We start from the raw sequence: 19,244 nt of genomic DNA, 5'->3' as shown, positions 1-19,244 counted from the left end.
AACTTGCTCCATAAGCTAGAAAAATAGTGAATTGTGTCTAACTTACGTGAAGACATTGACCCCTATGATTATGTAGCCGGTAGCAGCTTTGTGCAGCTCAGTCTAGAGGTGTGCGTAAATAATGTTTCTAAACATAGTACCCACCAACATATAATCAGGCACATTTTATTTTTCTCACTTAAATTCCAACAGCTCCAAAATGTACATGTTACCATATAATGGACGTTGTGGTACATCTCTGATACATGTGCATTCATCATGAAAATAGTCTAGCTGCGGGAGATGTAGTTTCCATCATTAAACAGAAGTAGGACTTGGTGTCTCAAGACAAACAAACACGTTCAGTAAATAAAAACATGTTTTCATATCAAACCTGTATTACCACCCTCAATTTATGCAATCATTTACCAAAAGTAAAGTCTAAATAGCCAGTGAGTCTCCATGTACCAGAAAGCCACACTCTTTGCTGTTTTTCGAGAAAGCAGTCAACAGCAGCTTAGAACTGACAGTCCTTCATGAAGCCAAAGCTGCAGACACATCTCTGTCCTTTTCAGTACAATAAAACTCCTCTGTTAACAGACTGTAAGTTACTGTTATTTTTTTATTTATATGGTGGGATTTGACCAAGTTCATTAGAAAACTGTGCAGCAGATGGGTGCAAATTGGATTGTGAAGCAGTCTAGCACCAGCTTTAATTTGCTCCAATTTTTGGGTACATTGTAAGGAGCTGAGCGTCACATAGCCTTTAACACGATTTCCAGGACAACAGTGATGGCCATTAGGAAGAAAGCTGCACAGGACTCCCCTCTGCGACTCTGTGTGGTCTCCTTCATACCTGCGTCAGTATGCCTTTATAACGGAGTGCTCTTATCATTAGCCGAGTCAGAGTTATTTTTTTCTGTTTTGTTAATTCTTGTGTGTTATCGTTGTTTGTTATAACTGTACTTGAGCTTCTGAAAAGAACTTAATTTCTCCCTTGGGACAAATAAAGTACTCTCCATCAATCTTCTTTGTTTTGCGGTCTCTATCTCTCGATCGCTCTATTCATTGCTGTGGTGGGCATGTTCTGTTGCTGCTTGTGTGGTGGTTTGTAGCTGTGAATATTCTAGGAGGTTTATTGTTGCATTTTCATCTGTTTAAATTATTACATTTTTTATATCACTGTGATCGCGGATTGGCCGCAAAGGTTGTTCCTTGGGTAGTGCTGCCCAGGTTACAGACTTTGAGAATTTCTCTTGATAAAATGTTATTGTAGACTCCGTGATTTCTGAAGAAACCTGTGTGGTTGTGGTTGGTAAATTATTAGGATGTAAGAATATTTAATCAAATAGAATTAATAAAATGGTGGTTACTTTTTTAAATTAATGAGGCATTGGCACACACTCCAGTACAGAAAAGGATGGTAATAAATGTCATCTTGTTACTGCACTACCGCTTGTAACTCATCATCATTTCATTAGCTCCATTTTTGAAAAATTATGTTTTTTTTTGCAAGAAATTAAGAGGTATAGGTAGATTAAGTCAGAAATCACCATGATTCTGCTAGGTTGCAAATCTCTGGATTTAAAACATGTAATTTCATTTAAGACAGTGCCAGTCTAAGCTCATTTACAGCCCTAGGCCGGAGGTGGGCTGGTTGGGGGAAACTGGTGCCCTTCGATGTCCAAAGCGTCTACCCCTTCAGTTATATAAACTGTGCCCTTCTGTGTACGTACAATTTATGGAGCACATGCCCTTTAGTAACAGTAAATACGTGCAGCAGTAACAGCATTGGTCCTCCCCAAACAGTAGTACTTGACATTGACGACTTGGACGGGGTTTGGGGCGGGGCTTCCCCCATGGTTTCTGGAGTGCATGCCCCTTCATTTACATAATTGGCACCCCTCTGTGTACAGATGGTGGAGTCCATGGAGTGCATACCCCTTAACTTTCATAAATGGTGCCCCTAATGGATTGACCAGCTCAGGCTGTAATCGCCATTACAAAGTTTTTGGTGTGGGAGCCTGTGGTGTAGCGGGTCCACAGCTCAAGTCAAAAAGGCCACTTTTTAAATAAACATGGCTTAGAGAGGGGGCGTGGTTGTGTGGCCGAAGTGGTTCCCGGGGTGATTCGTGATGTGGACGGCCCTCGCTTAAGTGCACAGGTAAGGAGTTGTTCTCATCCGTAATTGTTGCCGGGAGCCACTGAATGCTACACCTGATCCACGTCCCTGGGATATTTAATAGAAGCGCGAGGCGGCTAGAGAACAGGAGAGAACAGGAGTCTCGGTCCGGCTGGAGCCTGACGTAGCCGGGGATCGGAGGGCTACCGGACCAGTAAAGAGGCAGCTGCATTTTACTGGTAAGGTGACTTCGCTGTTGCAGGGCCTGTAGGGGAGAAGCAGGGGAGCTGCCAGTAGACGAACACACCTGGCTTTGTTTTTAAAGAGGCTGCTTCCAGCCATTGTTTTAACCTTGTTTTTAAAGGATTTATTTATTGCTTTTTTTAACCTCCACAATTCACAGTTTTTATGGATTATTTATTTAAGGAACTGTGATGCACTGCACTTTAATTTGAACACTGCTTTGAGTTTTGTTGTTTTAATAAAAGCACTTTACACTTTTGCACCATCCCCTTGCTTTGTTGTGCCTCACTGCCTAGCTCATCGGTGAAATTACCGACGGTGTCGGGTTCAAGGGCTCCCAGATGCAAGATTGGAGCATGGAGTAGAATCCGCATCGTCACAGTGCCCTATGCCATCCCCAACAAGGTGCCATCCTAGGTGGCTGCTCATGTCACCCATACATTAATCTACCATTGGTTCTCAAACTTTATTATTTTTTAAGTGGAGGACCCTTTACACAAGCCATTATATTTACCCTCTTGTTCTTTTGATGCAGTTTGACAAAGGTGCTTGTCTTTGAGGTTTCATTTCTTAAGAAAAGCATGATTGCTACTAGTGATATTCCACCTATGCTTTTTAAAGCATAATAGACAATTAATAGGCCATTTCAAAAACAGTCTATATGTTTTTATTAAACAAGTTTTTGTTTTTTTTTAACTATTGCCTGAATTTCTTAATCATAACATACATCAAGTAGCCTTTTTAGGGAAAAATAATTACCAGTAATTGCCAAAGTATAGAACTTGTTGCTGTGCATATTTTTGACAACAAAAGCTGCTCACTAGACTTAAGTATTACTTGTCAAATTAAACATAATATGCTAAATTATTTCTGAAAATAAAAATCCAGAATTAGTTACTGTAAACATTTTAATTATAGATGCTACTGTGCTTTCTTGTCAATGATTTCTGAAAGTAAAAAAATCTCTCTATTATAAAAAAAAAAATCCTGGCAGGGAGACCAGGGAGACGAGACATGATCTTCTCGGAAGACAATTTGACGTCCCGCGAGAGACACTTTAATGTCATTCGAGACAAGACAATGAAACAGAAGGACAGCTGCTGTACAGGCTTTTAAATGATTGACGCGCAGAGCGACAAGCAGAACACACAGCTCGGCAGATGAAGCTGATCTGTCCGCATCTCCTTAGCTTGCGTTCAGCTCCCCCCCTTCACAATGCGAGCGGGAGGGACACGAAGTGGCAGGAGCGTAGCGTGCCTCCAAGGGGGGGTTAGGGGTTGAGCAAAGCGATCGAGACCTGATCATCTTGGAGAGACACTTTGACGGCACGCGAGACTAGACATTACAACCATAGGAAGTAAAACCTGTGAGACGGTGACTTTTGCACGTCACGCCCTACTTACAAACAATTTAAAACAAGTTTATGGACATCTAGCCTAGCAGTTGTTGGAATGCTTTGGGCAGACAGACATCATGTGCTCCCAGCTCTTAAAACAACGACCAGCGACAAGCAGAACACGCAGCTCGCCAGCAGCAGAATGCCAGCAAATGATCTGAGCGCTTCTCCTTAGCGTGCGTTCAGTCCCCAGTCCCCCCCCCCACCCCCCCTTTCACAGAGACACGAAGTGGCAAAAGGACAGCTGCTGTACAGGCTTTTAATTGGTCGATGCAAAGCACAAGAAGCAGAACACGCAGCTCACCAGCAGCAGCAGAAAGACAGCAGCTGATTCAACCGCATCTCCTTAGTGTGCATTCAGCCCCCCCCTTCACAACACAAGCGGCGTTATACGTCCCACGAGAAAGAGATTTATCCACACCCGGGGCAGGAAATAAAGGACCAAATATTGTTTTTACAAAAGTTTTAATGTAAAAGTGAAAATAATGCATATGTAACAATTCCCATAAAAATAACAATCTCTTTAAATTTTATATCTGGTAAACCAAACCCGGGGGCGGGCGAGTGAAGCGAGCAGGCGGCAGAGCCCCCTAGTCAAAAGAGATTTTTAAAATACAGAATTAGTTACTGCAACATTTTTAATTACAGAAGCTAATGTGCTTCTGCTTTCAGTTCAGCCCTGAAGTGTTTCCATCAGCCACATTTAACACAAAAGTTAGCAGAAAAGACAAAAACATCGTGTCGGGTGGTGGCAGCAGTCAGGTAAGAAGGGTGCCTCAGACCTGATACCTGTGGCTGAAGCAGTGGTGCGTCTGAAGTCAAGTTACTGCAGTATTTCCTTCATGAGACTACCAAAACGTCTTCCTGGCAGTGAGACATGACACATTCTTTTCTCTTTTCTTGTTGGGTCATTATGAGCAGCCAGTTTCCATTCTAACTCCAGGTTAGTAGTTGTGATACGCAGTGCTGTGCTGATTCATATTACTAACCGAGAATAAACCAGATATGGACGCAGGTACACGGCGATGGGACCATGAGACGTACTGCGCAGGCGCGCGATTCATAAACCGCAAGCGAAGTCTTATCCACCGCGAACGAAGGAGTCACGGCCCAAGAACGAAAGAGCTCAACTAACGTGAATGAGAAATGAAGCAACAACACACCCATAGCTAACGACTAACGACACAGCCACACACAAAAGAGGATTCTGCGCTGCACCCCAGAGTCAAATGTGAGAGGCTACGGAGGCCCCACAGGTCCACAAAGATAGTACGGACGGTGCAGGCGTCACTGCCATAATGTGAGTGGCACTACTGCGGAGTGAAGGCGCAGGCATCACCGCCATATTGTGAGTGGCACTACTGCGGAGTGAAGTTAGGAATAATGTGCTGCTTGGGATTGTACAAACCGCTGAATGCTTTACACCAAATTCAAACACAATACAGCTCAACGATACAAACACGAGACCACCTGGATAAGATCAATGAACACAGGCGCCTACAACGCGCGTCTGAAACTGCGGAAGCAAAGCAGGCACGGGTTCAAAACGAACGACCTCGCCTGACGGATATACAAACACGAGCCCACCTGGATAGAATCAATGAACGCAGGCGCCTACAACGCGCGTCTGAAATGCTGTGGGCAAAGCGGGCATGGCTCCAAAACGAACGAGCTCGACTAATGTATTTCAGGATACCCAACGCCGGGGGTAGGCGAGCGAAGCGAGCAGGGGGCGGAGCCCCCTTGTAAATGTGAGAAACCACTACTCAACTCCAAATTGCTGTTTGTGTATGGGGAGACTATCCGATCTCTGTCTGGATATGATGTGGACATCTGAGACACGTTTTAATTCTAGATGTAAATATAACCCAGCTAAATTATACTGCATATGGATATTATCAATATACAAAATGGACTCTAAAGGGTGTTCTTTAGAAAACTAATAGTCATTGTGTTCCGCATGTAACATGTTTAGCATATTGATGAAACTGGGTGCTTTAAAAAGATCCCAGGGCCAGATCCAGTTTGTGGGCCTTAAGTTTGACACTTCCGCTGTAGCTTGCTTTTTAGCATTTTAATTGTTTTACTGCTATTTTATAATTATTTTCAGTCATCTTGCAACTGCCATGAAAGTTTACTGTGCCCTTTCCTACCGAGAATCACTGATTTAGTAGGTAAGTTTGTATGATCTTGGATGATTTAGAAGAACTTGATGTGGCCCTGAAATTCATGGTTGATAGCTATGAGTATATAGTCTTCGTCTCAACCTCAAAGTGTGAAGTGTTTTAAATGGTGACAAATGTGACATAAGACCAGCAGGTGGAAATGCAGGGACATGGCAGATGATCCAAATGCAACTACTGCTTCAGGAGAAAAGGGAGAAAGGGGTTTGGATTTGTTATATCAAGATGGGAATGACTCAATAACTAGTGATTCAAACAGATTTCACTGTTGACCCTGAGCAGAGGCCTAAAACATGATAACAGCAAAGATCAACCCATTGCAACCTGGACAAGAGGCAGGGGTGTCAGCTGTGGCCGGCATCCAACCTGTGAGTGGTGGGGTTCAGAGGGATTATTGTGGACTAGAGATGGACTCTGTGTCTGCAGACATTTTCACCGAAAGAGCGGGTAACACAGAACTTACCTGCAAGCAATATGACATCTGAAAATGTTACAACTACAAAAGATGAAGTCGCTCAGCCTAGTCCTGAAATAGAGGGAACTGATACTTCACAAACAATAAGATACTGAGAAAAATCTCAGAGCACAGCCAACTGTGAAGGCTGAAATTCCTACTCAACAGGAGAGCACTGAGAGCACAGTGCAGACACTGGGCAATTAATGGGACTGGCTTACACCTGTGACTCCTGGTATTGTTGCAAAAGGACAAAGGTCCAAGTCTTTAGATTTCTGGTGCTTCCTGTCTTGCTATATGGGTGCGAGACATGGACGCTATCCAGTGACCTGAGACAAAGACTGGACTCCTTCAGTACTGTGCCTTTTCAGGGAATCTGCTGGTTTGACTTTGTGTCAAATGAGCGGTTGCTCATGGAGTCCCGAATGAGGCACATTACCTGCATTGTGAGGGAGCGTCAGTTATGGCACTACAGCCATGTGGCGCGATTCCCCAAGGGTGATCTGGCTCGCGGGACCCTCATCGTTGAGGACCCAAGTGGTTGGACCAGGCCAAGGGGACACTCATGTAACACTTGGCTGTGGCAGATAGATGGCCATTTCCGGAGGGTGAGACTAGACTGCGTGTCTGCTTTGGGGGTTGCCAACCAGGATCCCGAGCTCTTTCATCGTATGGTGGGTGCAGCAACTTGCTGTACCAGTGCAAGCTCCCCAACCTGACCTGACAGGTTAAATTTGTGACTAGGAAAAGGAAAGAAAGACCCAGTGAGAGGGGGGTAGTGTCAAAGCATAATAACTCTGAGAATGTGGTAGCAATCTCTAAGGGTCAGGGTGCTACTGAATAACACGAATACAGGAGTGGCGAGTGAGGGAAAATTTTGATTGTCATTTGCACATGAGAAAGTCAAACATTTGGAACGGGTTTTCACTGGTTTTTGATTCAGATGTAAAGAAACTGAACTGAGCTGTGTTTAAAGCTCTCCGGCCAAAGCAAATTATGTTTTAGAAAGAAACAAAAACTTGCTCCATAAGCAAGAAAAAATAGTGAATTGTATCTAACTTATGTGAAGACATTGACCCCTATGATTATGTAGCTGGTAGCAGCTTTGTGCAGCTCACTATATAGTTGTGCGTGAATAATGTTTCTAAACATAGTACTCATCAACATATAATCAGGCACATTTTGTTTTTCTCACTTAAATTCCAACAGCTCCAAAATGTACATGTTATCATATAATGGACATTGTGGTACATCTCTGATACATGTGCATTCATCATGAAAATAGTCTAGCTGCGGGAGATGTAGTTTCCATCACTAAACAGAAGTAGGACTTGGTGTCTCAAGACAAACAAACACGTTCAGTAAATAAAAACATGTTTACATATCAAACCTGTATTACCACCCTCAATTTATGCAATCATTTACCAAAAGTGAAGTCTAAATAGCCAGTGAGTCTCCATGTACCAGAAAGCCACACTCTTTGCTGTTTTTCGAGAAAGCAGTCAACAGCAGCTTAGAAGTGACAGTCCTTCATGAAGCCAAAGCAGCAGACACATCTCTGTCCTTTTCAGTACAATAAAACTCCTCTGTTAACAGATTGTAAGTTACTTTTATTTTCTATTTATATGGTGGGATTTGACCAAGTTCATTAGAAAACTGTGCAGCAGATGGGAACAGTCAAGAGTATCTGTGCAAATTGGATTGCGAAGCAGTCCAGCACCAGCTTCAAAGTGCACCTAATATTTGGGTACATTGCAAGGAGCTGGGTGTGACACAGCCTTTAACATGATTTCCATTTGCCCTTGAATGGAGCAGAACTCTCAAGAGGGGTCTAGCTGAGACCTCTGGAACTCCATGATTCAGCAGCCCCGCTGAACAGCCAATCACATTGCACCTTTATGTCACATGGTTTATATAGCAGAAAATCTGAGAAGCCTGCAGCAATACATGACAGTGTCTCTACTTGAGAGGCAGTCAGTCATACTACATGACACACCTATTCGGCAGTTGTCATGAGTCTGATAACCCTGCCCTCACCTCTAGTCTTAATCATAGTGTAAGGATGTTTTATGAGAATGAAGTGTAAGGTATGGCTTAAAAACAGAGTGTTCAAAAGACGCAAATGACCAGGTGTATCATGTAATACCACCAACGTATAATGCAAAGGACGCTAAACGTCATAAGATGTATGCAATTGGATTGATTCCTTAAAAAAGTGGGTTCTGCAGCTAGACTCTATTTAAACTTTTTGGAAAACTACTAACTTCACTTCCTATATTTTTTTTTTGATTTTATTGATTTTTATTAAAATCAAATAATATTCCAAACAAATAACTCAAGTTTTACAAAAATAGGTTTGAAACAAATCTTCACTTCCTGTATTGATTCCTCAACCCTACATCTTCTGTTTCCAGCAGTACAAGTTCAGTTGTCACAGGAAGTCCAATGTCACAATGGACCAGACTTCTGAATGGTAGAAAGAGGCTGTGAGGAATGTATACGTCACTATCCAAGTTTATGAGTATTTTTTGCTACATTCTGCATTTATTTCTTTATCAAATATTGAATGAATAACCCGTGGTGCTCCCACTCTTTATCTGTTTCTGTTCTTCATTTCACAACAGGTACCCTCTGGATCTGCACTGCTACTAAAGGTTGCTCTACAACCTTATTTTCATGTCTTGCTTCTGCTTCTTTTAGCCCTGCTTAGTGTGGGTGTAAACACTGCTGAATTAAGTTTAAACCAAGTTATATTTGTAGTTGGTGTATCTGTGTTGTTTTTTTTTTTATATGTTAGCTACTACAGAACAGATGTCAAAGTTGGAGTCCTACTTAATAAAGCATTTGAAACTCAAGTGTGGGAGATGGGAGTTGCATAAGAATTTTCTGACACAAACTCCCAACAAAAAATAGCTAACTGCCTGATTCCAACTCCAACTCTTCAACTCCTACTCTGCATCCCTGGATTCTGCTTTTCAGTTGCTATACAGGAGGTGACTATGAAGAAACTTGGACTCAATGTGAATGAACCAGCACGGCACTCAGATTGCAACACTTCAAGTATTTCAATCATCTGAATTTATACTTTGATTTCACCCTCCAGTGAATGACCCATCTGAGGTGAAGCAACACACACAAAGTTGGCTAAACAATCAGCAGACAAGCACATGGCAATTTCATAAAGGGAATCAAAAATAGACTTTAATTTGCTTCTTGCACTCAAAATGTCTGGTATATTATAACAGGTTTCCTTTAAAATAGAAGATGGAAAAAAAAAACAAATGTCATATAATTCTGCTTTGTTCTTGAGCTTCTAACCATCCTGAGCCAAGAGGAGTGACACTTTCAGTAGGCAATCCATCTAAGCCCTTAAAATTAAACATATGTTCCGCTGTGAAGCCTAGTTAATTAGGTTAGTCCTAAAGAAACTGGCTGTCAGGATCTTGTGTGGGTCAAATAAATTCTAATACTTTTTGGCCAATTTTTTCACATTTTTCCTTCAAAATTAATTTTAAGTATTGGTTTTGTTCTTTTTGTTGACTAGCTGATGACATTATCCTGTGATTCATGTTGTGTTTTGTATCCAGGGACAACTTTCCATTGTATTCTGACTCACTGCATCTGTAGCAATTGATGACATGTCAGATGCCAGCTAGTTTAAGGGTGAGAGACTGCAGTAAATCCCTGCACTTAACACGGAAATCTCGCTTACAAACAATAATTAAAAATGCTGTTGTGTTAAGAATTTCAGGTTAACAGTTAAGAACTCTCGACTATGAATTTGGGTTTTAGGCCTAATATCAAATTTTGCTCAAATGACTGACCCATACTCTCTTAAGGCAACAGTTTTCGGTTCATGAAGTAATCATGAAGTAATCTCTGCCACCATTATACCAATGGTTTGCCCTTTCATGGAAATATCTTCCTACTGGTCACAATAGCAGCTTCTGTAGACAATAAATCAAATGATATTGTATCTGCATCAGGCCTGGAGGTGCAGTAAAAGAACAACCATATTAGATTTTAGAGGGAAATAGTTGGAAGTACAGCCAGAGGCTAAGAAAATATGGTAAGTGGTGTCTGGAAAACTGTGGGTCCTTTCAAGTCCCATACTCTTGATAGCACTTGTTGATTTTGAAACACCTTTTCCAAGATAAATCAGTTCTCACAATTTGATATTTAATTATCCGAAGTCAGAAGTTCTTGTGGTGCTTTTAAAAGCTCATAAACCCATTTCATGATGCTGATAAAATATGACAAATGTTACTAACAAAAATAGAAAACAATCTGTAGCACATTCCTCTACCCACATAAACTGGATATAACCAGGATAGAAAAAGCAACAGAAGGCCCAGATACACAATGCACATGAGGTTTGCCATCTTCTCTCAAGACAGCAGCAGATAAATTTACATGAAATCTTCCATATCTTGGCAATCTGTTGCAAAACAACAATAGAGTGACATGTTTCCTGAGGAAGATGTTTTCATTTTGTCAATTTCTGTACCCAGAACTTTAGGAATGCCATTAATTTGCAACCCAAAGGTAGAAAATTATTTATTTATACAGAATAACAGATTTCAGCAGTGCTAACACAGTTACGAAGGTTTCTTTAATAACCAAACAGCACCTAAACATGATTAATTAAGGGTGAGCTAAGGGAGGTCACTGAAGGAATGGCTACTAAAACTGGGGCTTTGCAGTTATCCTCTTTAATAAAACCCCTGTGTGCGTCCAGTGTCCGTGTGTGTGTGTCTTCTGGTGAAGTGCGCATGCGCGGGGCATGGTGCGATGCTTCAAAGGCCGCCTGACGCGTCACACAAGACAGAGAGGGCGGGACCTATAAAATATCACGTGGCCGATCCAATCGGATTTCGATAAATGAGGTAACACCTAAAACATAAAACACTAAAAATCCAATCGGGTACTGAGACGTGGAGACCAGCTTCCCCATTGTTGTGCAAGTGTTCACTCTGAGGATGTCAGATTTGCGATTAAGAAGCTTGACCCGGGAAAGTGTAAAGTGTCAGTCGTTGAAGGGGTTTTCCTAAATATACGAATTTTCATGATATTACAATACAATGACTTTTAAAAGTAGATTTATTTTCGCGCACATTAAGTTAGTTTCTGGGGAGAATCTGCTGATTGCCCACTGTTGTGACAGAAAATTAAATGCATATTACGGACAACCAAAGCCAGTATTACTGTCAGAGAAAATTACAGGCATTTTACGGAAAAAATTTAATGAGGTAAAAGGTCCCTTGCCATTTAATATAGACTGTTCCTACTAATGTTTATGGACTACTGTTCTAGCGCCCGTTATTGTAACGGGCTTAATGTCTAGTATGTGAATAATACATTAAAAATCAGTTGTATCAAGCAGTAATAGCAATTTGCAGCACTGGTAATGTCTTGGCTATATTCTTAACTAGCAAAATACCCGCGCTTCGCAGCAGAGAAGTAGTGTGTTAAAGAGGTTATGAAAAAGAAAAGGAAACATTTTAAAAATAATGTAACATGATTGTCAATGTAATTGTGTTGCCATTGTTATGAGTGTTGCTGTCTTTTATATATATAATATGCACACACACACACACACACATAAACATATATATACATATATATATATACATATATATATCCATCCATCCATCCATTGTCTCCCGCTTATCCGAGGTCGGGTCGCGGGCGCAGCAGCTTGAGCAGAGATGCCCAGACTTCCCTCTCCCCGGCCACTTCTTCTAGCTCTTCCGGGAGAATCCCAAGGCGTTCCCAGGCCAGTCGAGAGACATAGTCCCTCCAGCGTGTCCTGGGTCTTCCCCGGGGCCTCCTCCCGGTTGGACGTGCCCGGAACACCTCACCAGGGAGGCGTCCAGGAGGCATCCTGATCAGATGCCCGAGCCACCTCATCTGACTCCTCTCGATGCGGAGGAGCAGCGGCTCTACTCTGAGCCCCTCCCGGATGACTGAGCTTCTCACCCTATCTTGAAGGGAAAGCCCAGACACCCTGCGGAGGAAACTCATTTCAGCCGCTTGTATTCGCGATCTCGTTCTTTCGGTCACTACCCATAGCTCATGACCATAGGTGAGGGTAGGAACATAGATCGACTGGTAAATTGAGAGCTTTGCCTTGCGGCTCAGCTCCTTTTTCACCACGACAGACCGATGCAATGCCCGCATTACTGCGGATGCCGCACCGATCCGCCTGTCGATCTCACGCTCCATTCTTCCCTCACTCGTGAACAAGACCCCGAGATACTTGAACTCCTCCACTTGGGGCAGGATCTCGCTACCAACCCTGAGAGGGCACTCCACCCTTTTCCGGCCGAGGACCATGGTCTCGGATTTGGAGGTGCTGATTCTCATCCCAGCCGCTTCACACTCGGCTGCGAACTGATCCAGAGAGAGCTGAAGATCACGGCCTGATGAAGCAAACAGGACAACATCATCTGCAAAAATCAGTGACCCAATCCTGAGCCCACCAAACCGGACCCCCTCAACACCCTGGCTGCGCCTAGAAATTCTGTCCATAAAAGTTATGAACAGAATCGGTGACAAAGGGCAGCCCTGGCGGAGTCCAACTCTCACTGGAAACGGGTTCGACTTACTGCCGGCAATGCGGACCAAGCTCTGGCACCGATCATACAGGGACTGAACAGCCCTTATCAGGGGGGCCGGTACCCCATACTCTCGGAGTACCCCCCACAGGATTCCCCGAGGGACACAGTCGAATGCCTTTTCTAAGTCCACAAAACACATGTAGACTGGTTGGGCAAACTCCCATGCACCCTCCAGGACCCTGCTAAGGGTATAGAGCTGGTCCACTGTTCCGCGACCAGGACGAAAACCACACTGTTCCTCCTGAATCCGAGGCTCGACTATCCAACGGACCCTCCTCTCCAGGACCCCTGAATAGACTTTTCCAGGGAGGCTGAGGAGTGTGATCCCTCTGTAGTTGGAACACACCCTCCGATCCCCCTTCTTAAAGAGGGGGACCACCACCCCGGTCTGCCAATCCAGAGGCACTGTCCCTGATGTCCATGCGATGTTGCAGAGGCGTGTCAGCCAAGACAGTCCTACAACATCCAGAGCCTTGAGGAACTTCTACATATACACATATCTACATATATATATACATATACATATCCACATATATATATACATATATATATACACATATCAACATATATATACACACATACATAAACACACACATATACATATACACATACATACATACACATACATACACATATATATATATACACACATACATACATACATACACACATATATATATATATATATATATATATATATATATATATATATATATATATACACACAGACACATATATATACATAAATATTTACATATCTACATATATACACATCTACATACATATCTACATACTGTATATATATATATATATCTAGACATACATACATACATAGATTGACACATATATATATACATATCTACATATATATATATATATATATATGTAATTGTGTTGTTATTGTTATGAGTGTTGCTGTCATATGTATATATATGTATATATGTATATGTTTATATATATAATACACACACACACACACACATAAACATATATAAACATATACATATATACATATATATACATATCTACATATACACATATATACATATATATATATATACATATACACATCCACATATATATACATACATATATATATATACACATATCAACATATATATACACATACATATACACACATACATACACACACATATACATATACACATATACACATACATACATACACATACATATATATATATACACACATACATACATATATACACACATATATATATATGCATATATATATATATATAAATATATATATTCACATATCTACATATATATACATATATATATATATTTACATATCTACATATATATACATATATATATATTTACATATCTACATATATCTAGACATACATATATACATACATACATTGAGATATATATATATATATATATATATATATATATATATATATATCAAAATACCTGCGCTTCGCAGCGGTGAAGTACTGCTTTAAAATTTTTATTAAGAAGAAAAGTAAACCTTTTTAAAGTGAGGGAAAATGAATCAATAATTATTTGTTAAGGATCTCTTTGTATACCACGTTGTCAGTTCACCCTCCGGTTGTAATATGACCAAGCTGTGTGCTGACCTTACTCTTGAGCATGCAACGTACAGTTGGCCATGTGAAAAGCAGTCCTGCCTGAAATCAATGCCAACGTTTTGTAGGGTCTGTCCCTGAGACTTATTAATTGTCATTGGGAAGCAGAGCCTTAGTGGAAATTGTAGGCGTTTGAATTGAAATGGGAGATCAGAGGGTATAACGGGGATGCGAGGAATAATAACTCTCTCCCCTGAGCCACCGCCAGTAAAAATAGTTGCCTCAATGAGGTTCTTTTGCAGAGACGTGACCTGAAGTCATCACAAAGTTTCAGTGGCTGTATGCAAATCCACAATTGGTTTCATATTGTTTTCGTACCTTATCAATTGTGTAATGTGTTTTTTGAACAGGTTTGATTCATCGAAGTGATCACTCCTGCTGCATTCAGTCACTTCACGTGACCCGCTCTCTTGTGTGATGTTGCGATGTCCACGGGTTTATTTAATGTTAGCTAAGACCCGGCAGTTAAAAGTTTCTCGCTACAGCAATTTTAACTCTGTTACACAGTGATCCAAACTGTTGTTTATACCTCGTGTCTTCTCATTAAACTTGTATCTGGCGAATATGGCATTGCAAATGGCAGCGGGTCAGTTCACGTGCTTACGTGGGAGGCGTGATGACGCGATATATTTTGATATATATCAAAATACCCGTGCTTCGCAGTGGCGAAGTACTGCTTTAAAATTTTTATTAAGAAGAAAAGTAAACCTTTTTAAAGTGAGGGAAAATGAGTCAATAATTATTTGTTAAGGATCTCTTTGTATAGCACGTTGTCAGTTCGCCCCTCCGGTTGTAATATGACCAAGCTGTGTGCTGAGCTTACTGTTGAGCATGAAATCTAACGTGGTTTGTGCCCTTCAGAGTGAAAACAATTTGCATTTACCTTTTAAATAAAAGGCGAGCTTTTAAGCCTGAGAAATCACCCCGTAAATGCACACGTTTAATTGCACATGTGTTAATACGTATGCTTACACAGTATTAAAAGACACTCAAAAATTAACGTCATTTACCTTCGTTCCCGCGTTTGACTCGTGCTGTAAATCTCTTCCTTGTTTTTAGTTCATGTGATTACGTAGGAGGCGTGATGACGTGATACGTGACTCTGCCTCCTCCATTAGAGTATACGGACAAAAAACAGGTTCCAGTTATGACCATTACGTGTAGAATTTTGAAATGAAACCTGCCTAACTTTTGTAAGTAAGCTGTAAGGAATGAGCCTGCCAAATTTCAGCCTTCTACCTACACGGGAAGTTGGAGAATTAGTGATGAGTGAGTCAGTCAGTGAGGGCTTTGCCTTTTATTAGTATAGATTGAATTTAATGGTACCATGATAAAAGAATGTATCGATTTCTATCACAACATGAAAATTTCTGGGTGATTCCAAACTTTTGAATACTAGTGTACTGTTTATACACACATATCTCTCTATATATAAAATCTGTCCGTCTGTATGTCTGTCTGCTTTTCATGCGAGAACTACTTAACAAATTTAGATCGGATTTTGTTCTATAATTTGCTTGAACATTCCGGTTGATTTTGTGACTTCTCTCATTGCGCTATGTATCGTAATTCGCTTGTGGTATTGATTTATTTTCGCAAATCCAAGAGATACGCAGCTGGCCGAGGGGTGGGGTGGGGAGCTCCTCACTGATGCACCAGCCTCTGGGCGTGTAAGCTAACGAACGAGAGAACTATTTAACAGATTTAGATCGGGTTTTTTTCTATAATTTGCTTGAACATTTCAGTCGATTTTGCAACTTCTCTCATCACGCTAAGAATCATAGTTCGCTTGAGCAATATATTCGTGCAAATCCGAGACAGAGGCTGCGGGCCAAAGGGAGGAGGAAGTGTGACGTCAGGAGTGGGGAACCGAGCGGGGCCCTCCTTAAGGTCCTGTTTTACTACTACGTGGGTGGAGCCATGGGAACGGCTAGTAAAGAATATATAGCAAGAAGTATACGGGCACCTCCCCAGATTATTGAGTTCAGGTGTTTCAGGTACATAAAATTAAGCACCTACCCATGAAATCTCCATTGACAAACACTGGCAGTAGAATGTGTTGTACTGAAGAGCTCAGTGACTTTAAATGTCCAACTGCCATAGAATTCCACCTTTGTCACAAGTCAGTGCATGAAATTTCAGCTCTGCTAGATCTGCCCTGGTCAATTGTACGTGCTATTATTGTAAAGTGGAAGCATTTAGGAACAACAACAGCTCAGCCATGAAGTGGTAGACCGCATAAACTCACAGAGCAGGACCACTGAGTGCTGAAGCGTACAATGCATACAAATTGCTTATCCATTGCTGCATTACTCACAACAGAGTTCTAAACTGTCTCTGGCAGTAATATCAGCCTAAGAATTGTGCAATGGCAGCTTCATGAAAGGGGGTTTCCATGGCCGAGCAGATACACTCAAGCCCAAGATCACTATGCACAATGCTAAGTGTCCACTGGAGCGGTGTAAAGCACGCTGTCATCAGGCTCTGGAGCAGTGGAAATGTGTTCTCCGGAGTGATCTGGCAGTCTGATGGATGAATGTGGGTTTGGCAAGAAGGGGCCAGGAGAACATTATGTTCTGTACTGCAATAGTTGCTTACTTTAATGTTTTGTGAAGGATGGATTATGGTCTGGGGCTGTATTTCTGGGTTTGTGCTAGGCCCTTGGATTCCAGTGAAAGGTACTATTAATGCAACAGCACACAAAGACATTTTAGACAATTGTGTTCTTCCAAGTTTGTGTTAAAGGTTTGGTGAAGGCCCTTTTCTAACCCTTTTGAGTGAATTTGAAAACACAGATTGCAAGTCAGGTCTTCTTGTCTAGCATCATCAGTACCTGGCCTCACAACTGCTCTTTTGGCTGAATGGGCACAAATTCCCACAGACACACTCCACTCCGGAAAGTTTTCCCAGAATTGTGGAGACTGCTATAGCCACAAGGTTAGAGGGGCTGGGGTGGAGGGGAGTCAACTCCATTATAATAATGCTCACGGCTTTGGAATGGGATCTCCAACAAGCTTATACAGGAATGATGGCCAATTGTTCACAGACTTTTGGCCATATAGTGTACACACACACACACATAAATAAAAGCTAGAAGCAGATAAGCAATAAGTAAATATAAACATAAGCACACACTGCCTACCTGGATCACGCTTTATATCCACCCAGGAAACAGTCACATTCAGCCGCTCTGCATATTCTGCAAATATGTGCCATTCATTTTTGAAATATAACCACCCATAGAACCTCGGGTCACAGCTGTCAGAACAATGTAATAACAAATCAGAAACAGCATGGCAAACTCTTCATGGCTGTGGTTATTCTGTTCTCTGCTACTATTGTCTGGTAGGTTCTTTGTAAAAACATTTTAAAATGTAAACAAATTCAATGAAAATATGAAAAGAAGGGGATGAAAACATTATTCTGATATGGATACAGAATAGATACATTATCTTGTTATGAAATAACTGTTTCTCAACATAGTAGTTTACTGTGAAGACTATTAAACACTGCATATTAAACCTTTGGCTTACTAGAAACAAGGCGCAAGTTGCAGTTCTCAGCACAAACATTATAAACAAGCCAATCATCAAAATACCTCACTGGCAAAAATAAATTATGAAAGTATCTCAACTTGCTCAGATAAAACTCTGGAAAAAAATCTATGAAATGTTCATTGTTGCTTAGTGATATTCTAAAAACATAAAACACTCCTGGAGACAGGATCTAAATGTTTTTTTCTGTAGAATCAAACCATCCTCTTCCCCTTCGATCCAGTCATTCAAAATACTCACAAGGCTATCATCCACTCTCCATGCAGCACCTGTTGCCAGTTCATGTCATTTAAATCACGCACATAGTTCACCTGCCATGGAGGCCACAGAGTGATATGAGTAAGCAGGGAGCAGCCCAGAAGTAGTGAGAGGAACCCGCCACATATGCAAAGCAAAGCCATATGTGGTCTGACTATATAAACACGCCATATGTACATCTGTTTCAAGCATGGATTTCCTTAACCACAGAACCTTGTTCACAAGCTTATGACAGATCAGAACCACGCCCTATTCATTTATACAGTCAAAGGGTGGGGCTTGTGACACCACATCATTTGCCCCTCCCCTTTCCAGTGAAGTTATTTTACACTTTATTGTTAGGCTAAACAACTCTAAATTGGCCCAGTGTAAGTAATTATGGATGAGTGTGCACTGCCGTGGAATGGCCGATTGGTTTCCTCCTTGAAGAACCAGAGTGCTGAGACTCAGAAGTGAATAAGATGGTTATAAAATAAAGGGATATATTTAACAAGTAATGGGTCAAAGCTTGGGCAGCACGGTGGCGCAGTGGGTAGCGCTACTGCCTTGCAGTTGGGAGACCTGGGGACCTGGGTTCGATTCCCGGGTCCTCCCTGCGTGGAGTTTGCATGTTCTCCCTGTGTCTGTGTGGGTTTGCTCCGGTTTCCTCCCACAATCCAAAGACATGCAGGTTAGGTGGATTGGCGATTCTAAATTGGCCTTGGTGTGTTTGTGTGTGTCCTGTGGTGGGTTGGCACCCTGCCTGGGATTGGTTCCCTGCCTTGTGCCCTGTGTTGGCTGGGATTGGCTCCAGCAGACCCCCGTGACCCTGTTTGG

Source organism: Erpetoichthys calabaricus, chromosome 13, assembly GCF_900747795.2.
Source record: "Erpetoichthys calabaricus chromosome 13, fErpCal1.3, whole genome shotgun sequence".
NCBI lineage: Eukaryota > Metazoa > Chordata > Cladistia > Polypteriformes > Polypteridae > Erpetoichthys > Erpetoichthys calabaricus.
This window is presented reverse-complemented; position numbering follows the sequence as displayed.